At 54.2% G+C, this 17665-nt stretch overlaps 1 protein-coding gene across 1 annotated transcript in view; it reads left to right on the plus strand.

Moving 5' to 3' along the window:
- The first annotated feature begins 412 nt into the window (after window positions 1-412).
- The window catches only part of MGMT (O-6-methylguanine-DNA methyltransferase), a 181228-nt gene continuing 163975 nt past the window's right edge, over window positions 413-17665 (plus strand). Inside the window, exon 1 of the mRNA XM_051982721.1 lies at window positions 413-529. The gene's annotated coding sequence lies outside the window, so the exon portion shown is untranslated. The remainder of the gene's footprint in view (window positions 530-17665) is intronic.

The raw sequence follows: 17665 nt of genomic DNA on the forward strand, positions 1-17665 counted from the left end.
GGGGGACTCGAGGCAGGCGACACCCCCAGGCCACTGTAGGAAACCCCGGCTGCGGGGAGGAGGGGCGCCCCCTTCCTCCTGCCCACTCTGGTCAGGCCGGCCCCCAGGCCCGGACTTGCTCCTTCTTCCCTGGGCCTCTGGGAAGCTCTCCCTCCCGGGCCTCCCCCCGAGATGACCAAGTTTTGTTTCGTTGCCTATTTAAGCCCCAAGAACCGGTTAATAGCTCACTTTAAGGTCCTATATCTGCGGGCAGAGGGAGGAGCCAGGATCTGGGGGCGGGCCAGGCCAGTGACTCCGCCCCCACGGCGGAGCCTCAACCTCGCGCTGCCCCGCACTGGGCATGCGCAGGTCGAAAATGAAAGCGGCCTAGGGTTCCTGGCCCTGCCCCCGCGGCCTCTGCCCCCGCTCCCGCCCCGCCCCCGTGGCCCCACGGGACCTGCCCGGGCTTGTTTCCGCGCGCTGTGGACTCGCGGGAGGTGGACAGGAGCGGAACATTGCTGCGTCCTGGGCCGGGGCGGGCCAGCGAGTGGTGAGTGCGGGGCCGGAGACCCCCGAGACCCCTCCCCGTGATGGGCAGACGGATGGAAACTACAGGAGGCGCCGCTCAGCAGAGGAGCCCCCACGGCCTGAGGAGCCCCCAGTACATGACCCCTCACAGCCAGAGGAGCCCCCGGCATGATACCCCCACAGCCAAAGGGGAGGCCCTCGGCCCTAGACCCCCCTCCGGCTAGAGGAGGTCCCCAGTACGTGACCCCCCACAGACAGGAGCCCCCAGTATGTGACCCCCCACAGCCAGAGGAGCCCCCACGGCCTGAGGAGCTCCCAGTACATGACCCCCCCCACAGCCAGAGGAGCCCCTAGAACATGACCCCCCCTTAACCAGAGGAGGAGCCCCCAGTACGACCCCCCACAGACAGAAGCCCCCAGTATGTGAACCCCCACAGCCAGAGGAGCCCCTAGATAATGACACCCCCTTAGCCAGAGGAGGAAGCCCTCAGCACACGACTCCCCCAGTCAGGAAGAGCCCCTAGCACATGACCCCTCACAACTAGAGGAGACCCAGTATGTGACCCCTCCCTACAGCTAGAGGAGGAGCCCTCAGCACACGACCCCCCACAGCCAGAGGAGCCCCTAGAACATGACCCCCCCTTAACCAGAGGAGGAGCCCCCAGCACACAACCCCCTCAGCTAGAGGAGACCCAGTATGTGACCCCCCCCCTACAGCCAGAGGAGGAGCCCTCAGCACACAACTCCCCAGTCAGGAAGAGCCCCTAGCACAAGACCCCCCACAGCCAGAGGAGCCCCTAGAACATGATCCCCTCCTCTTAGCCAGAGGAGGAGGTCCGCAGTACATGACCCCTGTTTAGCTAGAAAAGCCCCCAGTTCATGACCCCCCCTTAGCCAGAGGAGTCCCCTGCACAGGACCCCCCCTACAGCTACAGGAGACCCCAGTATATGATCTTCCCCCCACCAGAGGAGAGCCCCCCAGTATGTAGCCTCCGTGCCAGAGGGGGAGTCCCCAGGACATGATACCTTTACCCCTGGAGGTCAGAGGACACTTACTATAAGGTCTCTATCACATTTGCTCTGCCTGAGGTAGCAGGAAAAACCCGCAATACCTGAAGCCCCCAAATCGGTCACACCTGGCCAACAGCCAGACAAAAGTGGGAGCCCCCATCTGCCATCTCAGTCCCTTCCCCTCCGGTCCCTGAAAGGAGGGTCCGAGCCTGTGGGGGAAGCCTGGGCCCGGCCTCCTGCCCCCCTCCCTCCCCAGCTGCTCTTGGAGGTGCCTCGGTGCCTGTCAGTTCCTGACTAGGAGCTCCCTGAAGGCAGCGGCCCCTCGGCCTCCCCTTTGTCTCCTGGCCCCGACTAGATGCAGGTGCCCCAGACGGCCGGGTGAGCGTGGGGCTGGAGACCCCTGAGACCCCTCCCCATGGTGGGCAGAAGGGTGGCGCCTACAGGAGGTGCTCTCCAGCAGACGACCCCCCCCCCACAGCCAGAGGAGGAACCCCAGTATATGGACCCCCACAGCCAAAAGAACTCCCAGTATGTGACCCCCTGCTAGGGGGTGACATCCAGGTGTAGCTGCAGGTGTGGACATGCCCAGGGAGGCCTGGGGTGGCCTAGGAGATCTGTCCTACATAGAGGCCGGGCAGGGGCTGGAGGCCCCGTGAGGAGGTTTAGATGCAGGTGTGGACGTGGCTCTGCGGGGGGGATTGGGGGACAGACGGCAGAGGGACAGAGGCCACACTGGGGAGACCCTGGGAGCCCTGGAGAGATAGGTGTGCGGAAGGACCGGGAGTCTGTGCAGAGAGGGGCAGCGGCCGGGCCGGGCCCCCTGCAGAGAGGGGCAGCGGACGAGCCTGAAGCGGAGGGGGAGGTCGGGCCCGTGGGCAGGGGCCTGTGCAGCCCTGGGTCCCGCTCCCTCCCCCGGCCCCACCGCTCACCCCTGGGATGCTGAGACCTCAGGAGCATTTTTGCTCTCCGGACTGTACGGCTCCCGGGCTGGAGTTTTATCAATGGGCACCTTGTTCTCTGTGCCACCTCCTGGCACCTGCACTGCCTCCTGGTGCCCACGCCGCCTCCCGGCCTTCCTCTGCCCCTCCAGCCTCACCGCCGCTGCATCGAAGGAGCCCTCCTGGAGCTCATCTCTGCCCACGGGCCCATTTTCTAGGGGGCAGAAGGAAGGGCCCAGAGAGAGATGTGGGCCGCAGAAGGAGGCCCTGGGCCAGCTGAGGCAGCGGGGGTCCGCGCAGGCTTGAGGAGCCCAGGGCCCCCAGAGGCTCTCCGGCCCCCTCCTCATTTTCCCTAGGGGCGACCGAGGCTCCCAGGGCTCAGACCGCTTGTCAGCCATAGTCAGAACTCCGAGGCTGGGCTCAGGGTGCTTGCTGGCCCCTGATGTCTCTCTGCCTTTTAGGGATGTGGAAGCCAAGGCAGGTCAGGGACAGAGCTGTGGGCCTAGGCCTGTGTTCTCACTTCCCCACAGTCTTCGTGTCCCAGTGCCGCCGCCCCCCACCATCCCGGGCCCCTTCCTCTGCAGGCACTGCCCCCGCTGGCTCTCCCCACAGGAGGCTCTCGGGGGTCAGAGAGGCCCCCACTTGTTACCCCTGAGACCAGGGAATGGAGGCTTCGCTTCCCTGACCAGCGGCTCTGGAAGGTTTCCCTTCTGTACCTGCCATAAGGAGCCCTGTTGCCCGATGGGGAAAGAGCCATAGCCGGCCGCAGTGGGGCGCGGGGCGCTGGCCCGAACGACCTTTCCGGAGGCTCTCGGAGAGCGGGAGTCCGCACTTGTGCACGGCCCCACTTTCTCCCCCGGACTTTTCAGTGGGGCAGGAGGGGAGTCGGTTATTGGAGGCTTAATGTATAAATCACATAGCTTTACTATCCCTGGCATTTGTATACATTACGTCCTAATTACATCCATAAACATTTAAAGTAAACAAACTGAAGAGGAACAGCCTTTACGGCCTCTCCCCTCGTTCCCAAGGTGGCAATAATACAGTGGAGCAGTTCGAAACTATATATTCCTCACTCGTTGGATTCATCATTTCCCGAAATCGCAGAGTGGTTTTTCGCTCTCCATTCTCTCCGCTCAGTAGCCGGCTTTCTGTCCCGGAAAGTGCATTTTGTGCGGATCTGGAAAACTTTTCCTCGGCGGGGGCCAGAAGCCTCTCCTAACCGGCCGGTCCGGTGGGGGCACGGAGGAGATGGCGGGGCAGCTGGGGAGGGCAAGCGGGGATCCTGCTTCGGGAGGCGCAGGGCATCCAGCCTTATTGCAATAGGATCATCTCTAATGGAGATTTAGGAAAGTCCACTTCCGAGAGCCGTGCCGTTGTCCCGCTCTCCCTCCATCCTCCCTGCTCATTGGGAGTTAGTAGGGCTTCTTTTCCAGGAAATCCCTTGGGAGATGATTTCCCTTTTCCAGAAATTTAAGTAGACCAAAAGAAACTTGATTTCCTTGCTGGGAATACTTTATACTAAAGCAGAATTACCATGAAAAAAGTCTTTTTTCCCCCCAATTGTTCTTCTTTTCCCCTTGGCACCAATTAGTACTTTGTAAGCTCAAGCCACATTAATTAATAGGATATTTAGATTTATGAGTATATCAGTAATCTGCATAAAACTGTGATTTGACTAAGATCTGACTGAGGCACGGGGGAAGGGCAGCGAAAAGAGATTTCAGTTTGATGTCCTCAGTGGGCCTCCCTTTGCTTCTCCCTAAAATGAGCTGACCAGACAGCGCCTGCCCTCTGCTTGTTCAGTGAGCTCAGCAGAGCTTCTTCTGTGGGGGCTCCCTGAGTTAGGCCTGGCAGGGCCATTCTGCAGACGAACACCCTAAGTAAGGCCAGAAACTTGGGGGGGGTCTTATTTCAGGGCCGTGGGGGCGTAGGGAGCAGCGCTCTCACTCTCCCTCCATAGTGGAGGAGCTGCCAGGACTCTTCAAGGTTCCATCAGCTTATGGGAGGCCAGTTTTAAAGGCCCAGAGGGGTCCAGGGTCTTAGCCCCGCTCACCCAGCTATTGAGTTGTGATCTTCCTTCAGCCCAGGGTCCTTTGCACAGATAGGCTGCAGATGAGTAAGCTGAAGCCCGTAACAACCAATGTTTATGCTGAGGGCTTGATAAATATGATCTCATGTGATCTCTTCGGCAGTCCTGGGAAATAGGGACTGTTATTACCCTCATTTTACAGATGGGGAAACTGAGGCAGATGAATGACTCAACTCCTGGCAAGGTGCTCTGTGCCCTGTGGTACCTCCTAGCTGCTGCTGGACTATCTGAGGCCTGACCTTCAGCGGCCACAGAAGCCTCTAGGGCCATTCCCTTCCCATGACGGGGAAGCCCCCAGTGCAAAGCAAGACAGACCTGGCCCTTGAGGGAGGGGCCGGGCAGATAGTGATGGCCTCCGAGTGGGGCTGACCTTGATAGTTACACAAGGGACAGATTCCTCCTTCGTCCCTGGAAGACTTGTGATTGGGGGCAGAGGGAAGGACAGGGAGAACGGGTCATGTGGTGGTGGGGACCTCGCCCCAGTGCGCCATCAGCCGTGATGAAGCCTTGCCGCCTACCTCCTGACGTGGGCAGGGGGTGCCGTGAGGTGGCGTCGATGTGCAGGGGGCAGAAAGAGAGTGTTGGATGGGGCCAATGTGGGGGGTGCTGATGTGGGCGTGATGTGGCCAGTAGGAGTGTGCTACTCGACTCTGTTGGTTAAAATGGGTATTTTGCAGGCCAGGAGAGGGAAGAGGAATGACCGGGAAGGAAAGATTGTGATTGTAATGTAAAAAAAAAAAAAAGAGAAAAGTGGCCATGGCGGATTTAAAAATGCCAGAAACGAGGAATGAGCCGCCATCTTTAGAGCTGACGAATTTCTCATGGGTGGAAACCTGGGTGGTATGGGATAGAGATTCGTTCTCATTTGTTCTTTTCGTGTGGCAATATTCGTCTTTATGTGTATTTGTCAAGTTCAGAATAATAAATAATAAAAGTTTAAGAAAGGGGGAAATGGCTCCATTTGAGTCATGTTTTTGTTCCTTTCATTTGGCAATGAGCTCTCCCTCCTCTGTTCTTGTCCATCCTCACAGTTTAGTTTGTTATCTTTTTGCCTGTGCACTCATGCAAGTTACTGTACGGAAATGGCGGCGTGGATGGAGCCTCACGCTTGGAGTCTTCCCGACCTAAAACCAATCTTGCCTCCCCTCCCTGCCTCAGTTTCCTCATCTGTCGCCTGCTGGCTGGGCAGCTCTCTTAATGGCACAGAGCTCCGTGGCAGCCCCAGATCTGCGGGTCATGCCTCGTCACGGGCCTCCACAAACGCTCCCACTCCTCGCCCCCCCGGGCACCCGCCTCCAGGATGAGCTGCAGGCAGATGCCTGCTAGTGACTGGGAGCCAGAGAAAGCCAGGGCGTGGACAAAAAAATAAGCCTCCTGTCTCGGTTCACCCCACCTGGGAGTTGGGGTCAAATCAGTGCAGTTGGAGGAGGGGGTTGCGGCGGCCAGACCCGAGCCCTTTGTTTTAAATAGGACTGTGCCAGGAGCTGTGCAGAAAAGTAGTGAAACGTGATTTTTTTTAGAAGCCGCTAACCGTGGTCCCAGGTATCCTGTGGCCAATTGCTTTTTACCCTCGTTGAGGTTGCTCTTAGGCCCTGCTGGAGCCACGACTTCTCCTGGGCCCTAGGGAGGGGCTGAGGGTGGGGTGGGCAGAGCCTTCCCTCTCACCTCTCACTTTCCCTTTGTTCCAGAAGGCCCCATGTGGGGCATTGTTTGGTCATCAGGATTTTGCTTTAAAAAATTGAGGGTTTTTTTGGTTTGCCTTTTGGACTCACTATTTTACTTTAAATTCTTTTGATTTTCCTGAAACTGGGGAATTATTTTAAAAACATGATAATAAGACCCAGCTTGTACGTTGCACCCTGGAAAGGGAACCCCCGGATTCAGTGTTCTGGCCTGGCGGCCCTTTCTCCTCCCAGCAGCTTCTCTCACTGCGCCTTGTCTCTGAGCCATCGATGTGACCCAGCTCTCCATGGTGCTCCTTGGCAGAGTTTGCTTCTGCCAAGGCAGACCAGCAGCACCCGCCGGAGGGCCCCTGGAAGCACTGGCAGGTGACTCTCGGGCCTCCTCAGGCACCTGGTCCCCAGTGGCCCTCTGCTGACCATACAGGCCGCGTGGCCCGCACAGAGCTGATGGCATTGCACACTTGTCCGTCCTTACAGCCCCTGCAAGGGGGGCCTCCCAATACTGCCTTTGTTTCTCTTCTCCACCGTCCAGTGGAGCAAACAGTGGGGCAGAGTGTTCCCAGGTTTGGAGCTGACAGAAGGGCCCCATGGGCTCCATTCCAGCTTCCGCATTGGGAGCCAAAGGCCCAGAAAGATCCCATTTTTGCCAAGGGCTCATTAGCAGAGCTGGGACCAGAAGCAGCATTTGTGTCCCCAGATCCAAAGCTCTTACTCATAGCCGATCTTAGGTGTCGGCTCTTTCCATAGGTCCCTTCATTCGAGGCTCACAAAAATCCCAGAACAAAGTTTTGTCGTGTCGCCCCCATGTGCAAGCCTTGGGTGCCATGCTTGTTGCTGGGAATATCAAGAAGGGGTGGGACCATCCCTGCCCTCCAGGGGTGTATAGTCTGCGGATCCTGTGATGTCCTTATTGATGTTCTGGGTGAGGATTGAGAGGATAATGCTGGCTCCAGACTGGAGTGCCTTGAAGAACTTTTTGAGATCTTAGAGCTTGGTGCTAGGAGCCACAAAGACCTGTGTTCAAATGTTGCCTCAGATACTCATTCACTAGCTGGGCCCTGGGTTAGAGACGTTACCCATTTTGGGAAAGTGAAGGCTTTGGATGGTTCCTTCCAGCTCTAGCGGTGCCCCTGGCGTCCTAGCAAGGAGGGCCCCTGGTCCTGTTGTCTTTCCCAGGGAGCACCACATGGCCCCTGACTTCTCACCTAGCTTCTTCTGAGTCCCGCGATCAGCACTGATGCTCTTATTGGCCTTGTGGAGGCTGCCAGTGACCAGGGAAGCCCAGAATTCTCTTCTGGGTGCTCATTTGCCCCACAAGCCTGGGCAGCTGAGGTCCCAGGAAGGGAGCGCTTCAGGTCCCTTGAGAAGCTTGGAACTTAGGATCAGCCGGAACAACATGTTGTCTCATCTTCAAGCTTCTGGAAATGACATAGGTAACGTGCCATTTAAGTGTCCACTGTCATTTTTATGCCAAGGCTCACACTGCAAGTGTCCTCATGGCATAGTCCTTGTTTCAAACTTCCCACTCATCCTCTGGAGCCCTGGCTGAGTGCTCCTCTCCTTCAGTCGGAGGAATTCCATCTCCTTTGGATGGGGATCACGGCAGCAGAAGCCGGAAGGATGCAGTTGGTCCTCGGGCAGGAGCGCTGCCGAGCTCTTGAAGGCGGCCTTCAGAACACCCTCCTGCTTCTTCTCGTGCTTTCATCAAGGATGCCTCCTAGCCACATGTAGATCGTTCTCATTAAATATGGGTTCCTGGTTCACAGAATTACTTTTCTGACCTGTTAGTTTTCTGGGATGCTCTTGTCATTTGGGGCTGCCGTCTGTCCTTTCCGTGTCCTCCCTGAAGTGAAACATGCTGCAAACAGTTCCTCAGACGACCACCTCTCTGAGCACGGATTTCCTCGAGGCCCTGTGGCTGTTCATTCTGTTAACACACATTTATTAAGTGTGACCCGGAGTCTGCTGGAGAACTGCTCTTGGAGCCAGGAAGATCTGAAGTCAGGTCTCACCTGTGATCTGACAGCAGTCTAAGATCAGCAGCTAGACCACGTGCTGGGTGGACTGCTGAGCTGGTGGTCGGGAGAATTTGGGTTAGAATCCTCCCAGGGCAGCCGCCAGCTGGGTATGCTGGCCAAGTTATGGATGCCCTTTCACCCTCAGTTCCTTCATCTGTGAGTGGGGAGAGCAAGTGGCCTTCCTCACAGGTGGCGAGGATCAGGTGAGATACTGTGTTTTAAGTAGTTTACACACCTTAATGTGCTGGAGAAATGCTAATATTATGGCTGTCCTTTTTGCTAGTAATGATGCATTGATAAAGGGAGCTTCTTCCCGAAAGCTCAGAACACTGTTCCCCCAGAATAGAAAGCTCAGAACAATCGTAGTTTGGGGGTTCTGCAGGGCTTGGACTTGATACTGGGGATGCTTGGACTTGATTTGGGCTGCTCCAGGACTTTACTATTCAGTGAGCAGAAACCTGTGTGGATAGAATTCTGAGGGAAACGGAGACTTTGTCAGTACATCCCAACACTGGGCCAAGTCCAGAGGATTCAGGCCCCAAAGGATTCTGGTTTGGGGACCTGAAAAGCCAATGCTTGCAGCTCCAGGCTAGCACTGAAAGGCCACTAGTTCTTGCTTTGGGATAATAGACTAGTGTCCCTATTTGGCTGGGATCTCTGCCATTGGTCTCTCCTGGTCTCTGCTTATCTCCTCCTCTTTGCCTTTTTGGGGTTTCTCTATCAGCTTTGATTCCCCCCCCAAGTCCCTCAGATATCTTTCTTAGAGTGTGAGCTTCTTGAGAGAAATCAGGGCCTTTTACTGGTTCTCAGGCATGGGGACCCTGTGGTAGCTTAAGCCCATTTCCCTCCTTGCAGGAGGTTGCGGGCTTGGTGTCCAGCTCAAGTGTAGCTTTTTGCTTACTGTATGACAATGGGCAAGTCATCGAACTTCTCATTTTCCTCATCTCCCAGATGAGACGTTTGAGCCAAGTGATCTATGAGATCCCTCCCAGTTCTCGGTCATGGCAACATTTTCCACTTTACCTCAAGGGACTTCCTTCCTCTGGACTGCTCAGGTTTTATTGGCCTGAGTAGGGAAAGTAGAGGGAGAGATGGGAGCTAAGGCACCAGGGGATGGGTGGGAGGTTTTAAAAACTTTCTCCCAAGCCACGGAAGGGAAGTGGGCTCACAGACCTGAATGATGGGGCAAACAGTACGGCCTTTTTAAGGTTCTGGCAGAGAAAAATGTTAATGAAGCTGTTAACTTTTACTTCACGTCCCTCTTCAGCGCCAAAAAGGGCTCTCTGGCTCAGGCCTTACATGACAATCGGCGTCCAGGCTAAACTCCTAACCTTTAAAAAATAAGCCGTGCGCTCGTCCCCGCTGGGTCGGCACGTCTGTCACGGCGAGGAGAGGCCTGCTCTAATTAGTACAAATCAAGTCCCATGTTAGGGGCTGCGCTTGGTTTTATGTTGTGCTATTAATATTTAAAATGCGGATTTGAATTCTTTTCAGTTATCTTTTTTTTTCTTTTTTAGCACAGCTATGTTTGTTGTTAATTCCATAGTGAGAGTCTCTAAGAATCTGATTAACCCTGAGGGTCATCTTATAATGTAATTATTAATGATTGATTCTGTTTATCCTGGAAATCAATAGAGGAGGCAAAACGGCCCGGTCTATATTTGGACTCGATTTCTTACATTGCGCAGACACGGTCCTGTGACAAAACGAATGCGCCTTTATTACCCCGAGCGCGTTGGAGGAATCGGAGGTGTATGATTAGTTTCATATAATTATTGTGATAGGTAGCGTTTCTTACATGACTTATGTTAATATGGCAAATAGTGTTAACATCTCCTGCCACTAATAGTTAGGGTGGGGATGTATAGTAATTGATCTTCCTGGGAGTGCTGCGATGGAAAAACAATTCCGGCTGTTTGAAGTATATTTTACAAGTGTGCATGGGGCCTTTGGGATGTTGTATGGAAAAACCCAATTGTACAGTTGCCATGGGAACCCAATTAGAATAGATTGCTTGAATTTTTTTCTGTCTTTCATCTTGACCAAAAATCTAATGTACTTTAAATGTTTTCATATGGAATTTTATTTATATACTGAATTGATATAGTGATGGATCTTTCTCCTTCCTTCCTTCCTTCCTTCCTTCCTTCTTTCCTTCCTTCCTTCTTGCCTCCCTTCCCTCCTTTTCTTCCTTCCTTCCTTCTTTCCCTCCTTTCTCTCCCTCCCTCCTTTCCTTCCTTCCTTCCTTCCTTCCTTTCTTCCCTTTTTCTTTCCTTCCTCCCTCCCTTCCTTTCTTAATCCCAGCACAGACTAAGTCCATCTTTGATAATTGCATGGTTTAAAAACAAATAATTGGAAGGAGACTCTCATGAGACAAAGGTTTATTGTTGCTGCTCCTTCATTGTCCAGGAGAACCATGACCTCGGGGAGGGAGCTCCAGGGTTTGCCAGGGACCAGGTCTGAAGCAGAGTCTCTGGCCCCACTGTCTCCTCTGGTGGCCAGGTCTGGGTCAGGATCCCTAGAGAGGGCCCCGCGTGTGGTGGGACCTTGTGGCCTTGGTGGCTCAGGTCTCTCCCAGGGCTCACTCTGATCAAGGCCGTGATTGAGGCTGGTGGCCACGGTGGCAAAGGGTTTGGGGCTGCATGGCCGTGGTGGGGGCTGCTACACAGTTGCTAGCGGCCTCCGTGCCTTCACCCTGCCTCTCAGGCCTGGGCTGCCATCCCCCATTCGCTTCCCTTCTAAGCCTTCTCTTTCCCCATCTGAATGTGAGCACCTGGAGGGCAGGGACTTTGTTTCTTCTGGCCTTTGTCCTCCTGCTCTTAGCACAGCCAGCCCATCGGCCCGAGGTGGTGATTGTTTGGGACCCCGTGTGTCTCGAGCACCTCTTTCCTTCCTATCAAGTCTTGCTTTGGGGGCCATTCTCCCCCTGCTCGGGACAGAGGGGGTCAGTCCCCACTCCCCTTTCTCTTTGGGAAGATTCTGTGGCTTCAAGTCTCCTTCCTGAATCTGGGACCTCCTGCCTGACGGGACTTCTCCGGGCAATCCACAGCTGGGCTGGAATCTCTTCAGCCTCTTTGGGCCCTTTGAGATCTGCCCCAAATCTTGGCCCATGGGAGGCTGGGCTTGCCCTCTCTAAGACCCCTGGATGGGGCCATTTCCTTCCTCACCCCAGAAAGGGGTGTGTCAGTGAGATTCTGATGGGAAGTGGGACGGCCTGCGGAATGATTGTGATGGACGGCTCCGTGTGTTTGTGTGGCAAAGAGCGTGCTCTCTGGGGGAGATGGGGGGGCACATGTGTGTTTGCACACTCATGCACAGTACTATATTATACAGATGCAGTTTCCCTCATGTCCAGGTGTAGACCGTGTTTAGCCATACATAGACATGCATGTGCGCAGGTGAACACGCGTGTATGCGTTCATCTGCCTTTTGCTCTTGGCCACTCAGGAGGGGGTCCAGGGCCCATGGGGGCTCAATACAAGCCCCTCCACCTCCCTGTATCTCTCTTTCCACCTCTGCCCTAGAAAGGGTTTGGCCTTGCTGAGTGTGGAGATGGAGCCAGCAGAAACCCCAGAACGTCTGTCTTCATGGGCCTGGGCTGGGCAAACCTGCGCCGAGGGGCCAAGTCCCTGAGAATGTGAGTTGGGCAATCAATGAGGACCCCACTGTGGAGGGGGAGAGTTGAAGGACCGCCCGTTCAGGAGCAGCAGGGTCAGGTGGGCTTGGGATCCAGGCCTCTCTCCACAGCCACTCTCTGGAGCCAGGCTGTCCGGACTGGGCCAGACTGGGCCGGCCTGGCTGTAGGTCTTAGGGAAGCCTGAAGCCAGGTCTGCTTCCTGGGAAGAGGCACCGTGGGTGGTTCCTTGTTTACTCATAGGCTGGCTGTCCTGGGGGAGGGCCGACAGAACTGAGGGGGTCCGAAGGCCCCGGCCGCTCTTCCCTCTGTGGACCCCAGCTCGTAGAGCGCTGTAACGAGGGGAGGCCTCGCTGCCGCTTCAGTTGTTGCTTGTGACTCACTGGAGATGATCAATGGCCCCCTGAACTTTTAAGTTCCTGTTTGCTTGCCAGAGAGGAGGGCCATTTCTGTAGCTTTGGATCCTCCTTCCCCAGAAATTCTGAGGCGAGTTTACAGCCCTCAGTCCGCCATGTAGCCCAGTCAGAGGGGGACTGATAACGGCGACATGTTCCCTGTCAGCTGCTTATGAACTGGGGGCTTGTCTCCTTCTGCCAGGATCCTGGTCCCGCTCACCGGGGCAGAGCTGCTCCGTGGAGGAATGGGGACTGGATCGCAGTGGGCGCCCTGGCCCGGCCGGGCCTGTGGCAGAGGGCAAAGGCCTGGGGCCCCGGGGGCACCCGAGGGAAGGGGGTGGCGGTGGTGGCCGGTCAGCCCAGTTGGGTCCCAGGGTTGAGTCTCTGCCCGGTGTCCGGCCCTGTAGGACAATGACGACTGACATTGACGAGATTGATGCTTTCTCGTGTGTTTCTGGGTCTCGGTCAGGGTCCGTGACGGCCTGTTACAGACCTCTGTCCATCATGTGGTGGAGCGGAGAGCAGAGGGACACTGGCTCCTTGGGAGAGTCCCGACTGAAGGCCTAGCTCTTATTTTATGCCGTTTTTTCGGAGGCTGTCATTGCACTTCTTTGAAATCAAAATGGTTAAACGTGGACATGTTCCTCTTGGAAGCATTGAAAGCAATGCAAACAAATGGTGTGTGTGTGTGTGTGTGTGTGTGTGTGTGTGTGTGTGTGTCCATGCTGTCCCTCTGTAAGGTCCTCTTCCATCTCCGTTTGCCCCCTCCCCAGAAGTGCCCCCGACATGGCAAGTGACAACTGTCAGCAAGCTCCCTGTTTGCTGCTTGACCGTTGTGTGTGGGAGCCAGTGACAAAAAGTACATTTAAAAATTTATGGAACTTTAATGAATGACCAGTGAGCTGAGAGACTACTTTTATGACAAGATTAATACCTTGGCTCAAGGGACGTAACATTTTAGTAAAATCAAAATTTGTATAGTAACCCTGGCCATGCTTTCAACTTCGGGCTCCCTTATAAAAATGTCTAAATAAAATACTGGCCGTCATCTCCTGCCATTATTTCCATCTGCTTTACATGACCTAACATAGAAATAGACTCAGTATTATTAAGTCTTTGCCACCTTCTAGCTCTGTCTTTGTGTAGTAAACCTATTTTTTACAGTTGAAGGAGCTGTTTTAATGTAACAAATATTCTCCAGGCTTTTATTGTCCAGATATTGCTCGGGAGAGAGGCCCTGGGAAAATCTGGAGAGCTCGACTTGGAGGCACAAAAGAGAGAGAATTGCACACCTCTAATACAGAAGATACAGAAATACGGAAAAGCCAATAGGGGTTCCCGTACTTTTCTTATATTTCCCCCCACCAATTACTTTGCCTGAAAGGATATGTTAATGGCTTTTGTTTGTTTGTTTTCTGTTTTGTGGCAAAAAGGAGAGAGAATTCTGACCAGGTTTAAATTTTTTGTGGCTCTCCTTACTTAATTCAGAATTTGACCCGAAGGACTGGTCAGTCTTTGGGCACCAGTGTCCATTCACTTCTGTATGTATCTTGCTTATTTCTGCCTTCCCTCGCCCCCCTCAATCTCTCTCCCTTTGCAGCACCATGTTTGAATGGAAAACAGATGGATACCATTGGGTCTTTCTTTGTGGAGAACAGTGGGGGATTTTAGATGAAAATATTTCTTAGGCATCTTGGATATTGGCTGTGGCTGTGTATTTTGCCAGCAGTGACAGAGAAGGAGGGGACCCGGCTCCCCACCTGCTCTTGGCTTTCCCTCCCCGTCCAGAGGCGCTGGACTTCCCAGCTGAGCTCGTTGGATCCCCTGTGCCAGGGCCCACGACAGGGAGTGGCGCTGAGGAGAGACTAGGCCACAAGCAGGGAGGGCCTTGGAGATCCGCGACCTCCTCAGTGGAGGGGCTACCTTCCCGGGTGCAGATGGCAGCCCCTCCTTGCTCTCTCGTGGAGTCTCCGTACAGCACTCTGGCAGCCGCTTCCTTCTCTCTGTCTCTTTTAATATTTCATGGAGCCCAGTACTGCCTGAGAATAAACAGGAGCTCCATAAATCCGGGGTATTAGGAAAGTAAATACGTTATGCTCTTACTATGGACTGTTCAACACACGCTTTTTCACTTGAAGATTTCTTGATGTCTCATATGCATTTTTGTGCTAAATTAAAAATGCAAATGGGATGTCTTCATCACTCAACAGCCACCAGTAGTGATGGGTGAATTTTGCTGTGAATTATACAACATGGAATAATTGGAAATAGAGTGGGGGTACGGAGATCCGAGAAGAAAGCTGCCGCGGGAGTGACCTTGGACCTCGGTCTGCTCGTCGGTAAAAGGGCAGAGTCGTGCTAGATGATGGGGGGTTCCTGGAGCCATAGGAAGTACTTAGTGGGGAAGTACTTGTTGACTGGCTGACTGGCCCTACTGTGCACAGAACAGAAACCTGGCAGATGGTTCAGTTTATCAGCTGCCAAATGGAGTCTCCTGCAAGTGGGCACCAAAGTTGGCAGTGCCAGGAGGAGCGCGACCTGGGGGGCAGCTTTGGCATCCCTGCGGGGTTGTTTGGGGATGGGCCAGCGGGGATGGAGCAGAGTGCGAATCCCATGCAGACTCTGACCTCAAAGGGAAGAACTTATGCCCAGGAAGAAAATTGGGACAGTTTTCTTAGCCTTACTGCTTGTGAAATGACAAATGTTGACAGGACAGTGGAAGGGAAGAGTGTGGATGAGTCTGCGGATGAGAACCTGTGAGGCTGAGGGGAGATTTGAGGGCTTGGGCTGTTGCCTGCTGCCCAGGGCCCAACTCTGCGCCTGCTCCACGCCAGGAGGACGGAGTGGGCACTCTGCCCCCAGGTCCTGGGCAGCATTAGGGCAAGGAGACTCTTGCCTTGTCTTCATAGCACCCCCAAAGCGGGGTGAACTCCGTGGTCCACTGATGTGCCTCTGGTTCCTTCCGTGCCCTCCCCTGTGGAAGGATTCGGATCCTAGATCCTTTCGGCATTGTATGCTCATCCTCATGTACGCATTCGGCCATTACCTTTGGAGAGCACCTTATTTGGTTTCTTGTCAACAAGCAACAGCTTGTCGTGTGCCAGGTAGTGCTGTGTGCCAGGGAGCGCCCTGTGCCCGGTACCATCATATGCCTGGTACTGCCATGTGCCCAGTACCACTATGTGTCCGGTACCGCCATGTGCCCAGTACCATTATGTGCCTGGTACCGCCATGTGCCCGGTACCACTATGTGCCCAGTACCACTATGTGCCCGGTACCACCATGTGCCCGGTACCACCATGTGCCCAGTACCACTATGTGTCTGGTACTGCCATGTGCCCGGTACCGCCGTGCTAAGTGCTGGGGATGCAGAGGAAGGCAAGAGGCAGCTCCTTCTTCCCAGAACGCCTAGTCTAAAGACTCTGATCTCGCCTGTCTTCTTTCTAAAATGGCTTTTTAATGAGCAGAGGCGTCAGAGATATGGCAAGGTGGCTGGAGCAGCTGCCTCCTGCGTCGCAGCAGACGGGGGAGCATCAGCTCCCGATGGCCAGCTAGTTCCTCAATTGGATCAACCGCCAGCATCTTATTGACTTAGGAGAAATCACATTGGGGGGGACTCGGGCGCTCCTCCTCCCCGCCTGCTTGTCCTAAAAATCAAGTTAGAGCCTTGTTCCAGCAATCCCCTTCTAGAGAAGATGAGGGTCAGAGACCCGGGACGCGGACCCAGGGCACACGCAGCCCGCGTGGCGCCCGCCCCGTTATCACTTGGCCTCCGGCTGGTCCAGGGCAGCCACGGGGGTCTCGCTTCCCCTGCTGGCCGGGGGGCCGGGTCACATCCCGCTTCAAATTAAATGGACGGATATGAACGGAGCTCTTCGGAGTTACTGTTAACTGTGTGGTCCTCCCCCCGCCTCGCCTGTCCCTCCCGCTGGGGCCGTGCTTATTATTCTCCAGCTCCTGCTCTTCAGGTGTGTAGCTATTTTCGTGTTATGAAGAATGATGGATGGTCTAGGAAAGTTTCTTTAGAAGCAGTTCTGATATTGTGCAATGCACTTGGGGGTCAGCAGCACTTGACTGATGCATGATTCATCCCCTGTCCCCGCCGCTCCGCGAGATAAAGCTGCGATTTGATCAAAAATGCCAGCAACGGCGATTTAGAATTTATAAACCTCCCTTTTCAAATAATTGTTCTGATTACTTTCGGGCTTGGCGATGGGATGATAAAGGCAATCGTACACAAATGGGAGCTACCACCAGAATACAATAGAATTAACCTGAATTAGCTTGGCTTGTCGATGAAAAGTATTTATGAAATGGAGTTTTGCAATAAGGGAGACGGATATTATAGCTGGAAGGTGAGTTATTGCCTTAATGTAATACTCTTGGAAACTTCCAAAAGAGCCTGTTACTGTTCAGAAGGTCGGGCCTTGGAAATTAAGTCGAAGGGGTTCTTCTAATGGGCCGCGCTAATGCTGAAGGTAATGGCTTTGATTGGGCTGTGCTGAGTGGTGTTCCCTTTCGTTCAGCAGAGCCATGGACTTGGGATTTGGGATCTGGAGGAATCCTCTTGGCTGGAGCCTTTTCCTCTTGGATTCTGCTGGAATGCTTAGGTTTGCCCAATGTAGTTTGTCTGTTTTGTGGTTTAGATCTATTACTTTGCCCAACTTACTTAAACCATTTAAATCTAAATCATTAAAATGATCATTTAAACAAGGGAGCGTCACTCTTGCAAACTTAGTTAATATTGTCTTTGCTGGAGTAAGGCACCTTGTGGCCTTCCCTTTCTCAAAGGAAGACAAGCACTAATTAAATTGTAACCAGAATAATAGGGGATGGGGGCAGGGACTAAACCTATTGGGGAGGGGGTGAGTAGTGGCCAGGGAGTCTGGATGATCAAGATGTTGATCACACAGGACAGCTTTTTGAAAAGCCCCTTTCCCGGTAGCGGGAGCCCCTGCTTGAGGGGATGCCCTGGGGTTGGATTCCTGCTCCTAAGGAGGCATCAGAGGCAGGAGTAGGGAGGGTGGCTACGGGTGTCCTACCCGCTGTTGGAGCCATTGGCCCCCCGGCCCAAAGGGCCCACGAGGAAACCCAGAAAAGCCCTGGGAGGGGAGCGTCGGCCGCTCTCTTTGTTTAGAGGGGCAGGATCCGGATACGGGCCCTCATGGGCAGGAAAACCGTCCCTCTTGTTTTTATCATTGTGTTCTGCCCATTAACGTTGAAACCATGAAGTAGGTCATCGGTTTGCTCTCAGAGGAAAGAGCTTTCAGATCCAGGGACTGGTGGGATGCTCGGAGATGTCAATGGTGTCCGCATTATTCTGGTGCCATTATGGCACTTGGGTCTGGGTGAGCCCCGCCTTCCATACTGTTAGGGGTTGGTAGCCTG

Source organism: Antechinus flavipes, chromosome 2 (assembly GCF_016432865.1).
Source record: "Antechinus flavipes isolate AdamAnt ecotype Samford, QLD, Australia chromosome 2, AdamAnt_v2, whole genome shotgun sequence".
NCBI classification, from domain to species: domain Eukaryota; kingdom Metazoa; phylum Chordata; class Mammalia; order Dasyuromorphia; family Dasyuridae; genus Antechinus; species Antechinus flavipes.